The sequence below is a fragment of the Dioscorea cayenensis genome, chromosome 3, assembly GCF_009730915.1.
Source record: "Dioscorea cayenensis subsp. rotundata cultivar TDr96_F1 chromosome 3, TDr96_F1_v2_PseudoChromosome.rev07_lg8_w22 25.fasta, whole genome shotgun sequence".
NCBI classification, from domain to species: domain Eukaryota; kingdom Viridiplantae; phylum Streptophyta; class Magnoliopsida; order Dioscoreales; family Dioscoreaceae; genus Dioscorea; species Dioscorea cayenensis.
This window is the reverse complement of record NC_052473.1, coordinates 2,704,776-2,710,775: the sequence shown is the minus strand read 5'-3', so window position 1 is coordinate 2,710,775 and position 6,000 is coordinate 2,704,776.

Here is a 6,000-nt window from a genome sequence, read left to right as displayed (position 1 = left end):
ATTGGCTTGTGTAAATGATCTAGATATATAGATATATATAGCTCAACAAATGAACTATTTAGTGGGTAAATAGGTAAAAAAATGTTATTTTTTTCTTTATTATTTCTGATTAATTAATTAATTAATTATTTTATCTTTGGTCACTAATTAGAAAATGTCAAGTTGCTTGCACAATAAATATATGTCATGATAACCACTCTGATACGTGGGGGACTAAAATTCCAAAGAAATAATGATTCAAGGGTAGCAAACGGACAATGATTCACAGATTCTTCTAAAGTTTTAGAAAAATCTCAAGGTTTTTTAAGACTTTCTTATTACCCAACACTACCCTCAGTATCCAAGTATATACCCATTAAATCCCTGACAGTTAGATTTTATTTTATTTACTCTTTTATTTTTTTATTTAGTGAATTTCCTAAACTAAACTAATTAATTACCATTTGATTTATTGGTATTAAATCTCTGAAATAAAATATTTAAATTTCATTAAGAAGACTGGTTTGATCCTCCAGTCTCAGTAGAATGAAATGTTCTTGAATTAATTTGTTGTTGTGCTTTACTCATATGCCTGCTCTAACACATTATTTTCACACATTTGTAATAAAAAAAAATTAATGCTGATGAATAGGATGATCTTTCCTAGATCTTGTGAGCTAAAGAACAGATTGTGTCAACAGCAACCCTAGTGAGCTGCCAATTGGTAAGATATAAAAAATAGGAAAAAGTAGGATGATTGGGGCATAAGGGTAAAATAATAATTTTAAATCTATAATTAAGTTTAGAAAACATGAATTAAGAAGTCAGTAAGGATGTATTCCAGGAAGATGCTGAATATTTATATAATATATGTCAATTATTGCATGCTACTCTGTGGTTCTTTTCAATAACAACTATTAGTGGTGAGTGATGTGATTGAGCATATATTTATAAACGTCAATTACTTGTAGTTAAATGATTTATTTATAATTATTAATAATATTCGTTGATTGATGGTTCATGATATTGTTGTGTGGATATTGACAATCATTTCTCATGAGTTTAATTGCAATATATTACACTATTAATTAAAAAATTAATATTATTATTTTGGTCCAAACATACCACTAACCACATCTAATATTTGCATATCAAAATTAGTTATATAAAATCCACTAAAATGCTAATTGATTCTTTAGCATTTGATAAATTATTTTTAGCATTGGTGGAAAAAATAAATAATAAAATATAAAAAAAATCAAAGGTTGATATTTTTAATAACATAAATAAATACAATTACGTGAACAAAATGTATGGAAAAAAAATTTGCTCTTTCCAACTTATAGAGAATCGAAGTAGCTCTCCTAAGCATTAAATCATCAACATTTTATCAAAAATACCATTTAACCGTTCTTTTAAATACTTTAAAATTTTTATTCTCTCTATAAATAAATGCATTAATTTTATAAATAATTATTCTTAAAATATTAAAAATATATATAACTAGGAATGGGGGTGGGCAGGGCGAGGCGGGGCGGGGAATGGGATCCCGTCCCTCATCCCCGCTCTCCACGGGCGGGGATTCCCGTTAGAAATTCCCATGGGAAAAAAATCTTCCCTCACACTCCCTCATGGGATCCCCACTCGCCCAAAAACATTAATATAAAAAAATTTTCTATAAATAACTATAATATTTCTAATGACGTTTATAGTATATACGCTTAAAAGATCGCTATATACTGATTGAAAAATAAAAAAATATAATGTATGATGAAATAAAATAAAAAAATTCTCAACCAAAAGTTTTTTTACAACATACATACATCATATATAAAAATAAAAAAATTCACACAAAATATTTCTCCTAATAAGTCATAATATAATGTTTGATGAAACAACAACATTAAAAGTACAAATAACATAAAGTTTAAAAACTAAATTAAAAAAATATTTAATGATGGATTATTATACATGAGATTTTTGCATCAAATGGTTGGTTGGTCGTTTGGTGTTTTGTAGTGAAAAAAATTTTATAGTGAACAAAAATTTTTTTGCTATAATCATATTTCAGTGCAAAGTAAAAATTACAATATTTGTTATATTTTTATGAAAACCCGATAATCGAAATATATATAAAGTTAATTTAATGAGTTTGATATGAACACACATTCTCTATAAAATTATCTTAATTCTCACATCCGTAATTTCATCATGTGAGATAGTTTTGAGAATATAACTTTAGAATCCAATGATTAATAAAAAAATCGAAGATCTAATAATATGTCGAGATTCTCTTATATGTAGCAACACATGGATATTTGAATAAAAAATCTAGACAATTACCTAATTATCCAATTCATTTAAATTAAATAAATAATTAGTTTTTATGAATATTAGAAATTTGAAAATTAGAAGTTTGAATTTTAATTTTGTAGATATATTATATAATAATTTTATTAAAATAATTTAAGATTTTATTAAATAAATATGTTTTAATGAAATATATAAATTTAAATAGTTAATAAGTTGTATGTAATAATTGTGAGTTCCATAATAATAACTAAAAATATTAACAAATAAATATTTATTGATTATATATATATAATATTATGTTAATGTTGAAATAATCTTTAATAAATATATTAAAAATATATAATATATATTCTTTTGGGGAATCCCCGCGGGGAGCGGGGCGGGGATCCCCGTGGGGCGGGGCCCCGCGGGGAACGGGGATTCCCCGCCCCACCCCCATTCCTATATATAACCTCTGTAGTTAGCTGTGAAATGTCAATTATTTAGATATGTATATTATGGTATAAACGGTGTACTAAACATCACTCTATTGATTTTTTTTATATATATTTACAATAATAAAAGTAATATTAAAATAGATATTTAATGGCACTCCCTAATGTGTGTTTGTATTTACATTACATTTTTTTCAAGTACATAAATATATACCTGAAAAAATCGAAAATGAAAAATCAACATGAAAAGAAATTATTCACCTTTTTTTGTTGGGGGACTGCTTGGAAGGCACAGATAGAACACAAGGAAACTTGGACGAGTAGGTGACATGGGTGATGCCTGAGAGGAGGGTTCTTCCTCTCTGTGGGGTCGGTTGGTGGGGTTGATGGTGTTTTTGTTCCACTTCTAGTGGCCTTATCTATTGCTGTCTTTTCTGTTCTACCTTTGGTAGATGCTGTACTCCGTTTTATTCTACAATAGAAGTGGTTTATCTACCATTTCAAACAAAAAGAGTTTGTCTTCAGTGCTTTGATGCAGATATTTTGTACCAATCAAAAGAAGGATGGGAAGAAAATTCAAGTTTTGCTGGGACCTGATGATTGAGAAAGTTTTGAGGAAACTCCTCAAAGACTTTTCATATTCTCAATACATTCAAGCAGGATAAGAAAAGTAAAGTAGTTGCTTATTGTTTGTTTTTGAAAAATATGAAGGGACATTATGAGGAAAAGACAAAGAAGCAAATGCTTGATGATGAAATCACATGATGAGGATAAATTATATTATATATATATGTCAATAATTGTTGGAAAGGAAAGGTTCAATTTTAATTATTTACAATGCTTGAATCTTTCTCATAAATCAAATATCAAACTCTAATTAATAAAAAAAAATTCATATTGAGATTCCATGATATTCAAAATATTCAAGAATGAGATTTGTTAAAAAAATACCAAAGAAAAAAAACCTCAGTATTATTGAGTCTGCTACAATTGCTTTATTTTATAAAATAAATTAGGAGAAATCATTACTAGTTACAATTAGACCAAATTTAGAAAATAAATGCAACTACCTTCGCATTAGAAAGGGTATATAGTAACTTTTTTTTTTTGGTGCCAAGTGAAAGGTTAAAGGAACAATTCTCTTTCACAACATTGGTTGAATTGAGTGATTTGTTCAGTTTTTTCAAAAATAAAAAAAAAATAAAAAGTTAAAATAAAAATAAATTCAACAAACAAATTTGTAAAGATTTAGAATTTCTAAACAATGTTTGAATAGTAAAGTAACATTTCATATGCCAACCTATAGTATAGTGAAGGTTGTGTGACTATTTGGGCATTAATTAACAACTTATACTAAGAGAAAGATATTTAGTAATATTTTCAAAAATACTTTTCTTTGGTTGTTAGATCAAATTTGGGTTTCATAAACAGGCATTAGGTTGAATACTTAACACAAGGATGGTGCAGAACATAGAATTTTAAGAAAATCTTATGACATTGAATAGAAATCTCTTTCTCAGGCATTGGGTTGACTACTTAACCTTTGACTAGAGAGTAATTCACCCTTGTTCTCTCTTTTTCAGCTGTTGAAGACCTGTGACACCTTCTGCTGCTCTTCATCTCTCAGTTGTGCTTTCTTTTCTTGCTTTCCTACTGCTTTTGTTTTGAGTTTGGTTCCATTCTGTGTCTTGGATGTCCATCTCTCCTGGTGATGACTCCTAGACTGTTTGCACCTAGTCTATTTCTTAGTTGTTCAATTTTTGTTCTTTGTTTTGTTCTTACTTCTATTATTGAATACAATGGTTTTACAAATTAGGAAGATCAGAATATCCCTATTAAATTTGCAACCAAGTCTCCAATGATGTCAGTGATTAACACATAAAATCTTATCCCATAAGCTTCACCTTAATTAACCTCCTATTGGACTCAACCATTATTGACACAACACCCTTTCTTTCATATCTCAACACAATATCCATGGACAATTAGATCTCTCTCGAGATCAATCAATATTCTTACCCGATCCCATTGGCTTCTAGCCAACAAAACTCTTGTGAAGAGACTTGTATAGCTGTCTATCCCATCAATCCTTCTCTTGAATTTTCCCTTTTGGTCTTTATTCTTCATAAACTTGAAATCTTGTGTTATAACCATATTGCAGCATGAGTGATGCCTTTGCCCAAAAACATTTGCTACATATGGTTGAGGCACAATTTAGGTTGCAACATGACTTCGCAATATCATCAACCCTCCTAGTTAAAATTGAGTCAAACTTGTATGCCCCAGCCCCAAAGCTGGGCTCGCTGATAGACCAGCTGCATCCAACAGGGATGAGCCCCATTAGGTGCAAGGCCTCAGATTTCAAATCCAGTCAGAGTTACAGAAATATAGACAAATAATAGTAAACAGAAATAATTTGAGTATGGGATTTAATAGCCTTACAAATACACAATATACCACACTTAACAGTCTGAAACAAGAATACAAATCTCACTCACACAGAAAAACACACTACAAGGTCTACAACCTCAAAGTTCAATTATTTAAAACAGAAATGACAACTACAGAAACGAGACTCGTGAACAACCCCCCTCCCCACCAACAAGCTTACTCTTCACCTGAAAAAAAATCACAGAGTAAATGGGGTACAAGGGTTTAGTTGAATTGTAAAAGTAAAAGAAAACATAAATAGCTAGAAAATGCAGATAATATAGTAAAACATCAGACAAAAATCAGATAATATGCCTATAAAGGTATAGTAACAGACAAAAATACAGAAAATAAATAAATAAAATAAAATAAAATCGGAATACTGATAACATATAAAAAACCAGAAGTGTACATCTCCCTGACTAATAAACATAATCAACAGCTTAAGGCCAGATCTTAGACTGTAAAGTTGGAACAGACAAAATATCAACAGTCAAAGCTGGATCTTCGATCACTATTGAATCTGGTACACATGCCCAGTAAAGCTATTATAGATAATATGTACGTATGGCTAGAACTTACTTCTCCTAGCTGGGCAAATTGCCATGAATGGAGATGTACTAAAAATAATAGAAAATAGAGAGTATAAACAATGAAATACATGATAAATCAATTTTCCAACATACCAAATTAATATAAATCAAGAGTATTCCTAGAATAAACATAAAAATTTTGACAAAATAAAAATAAAAATACATGAATAAGTAAATTTCCCAATATTAAAATAAATATTTATATATGGGAAATATATAGTAATACGGGTGTGAGAGCTTACATGATCTAG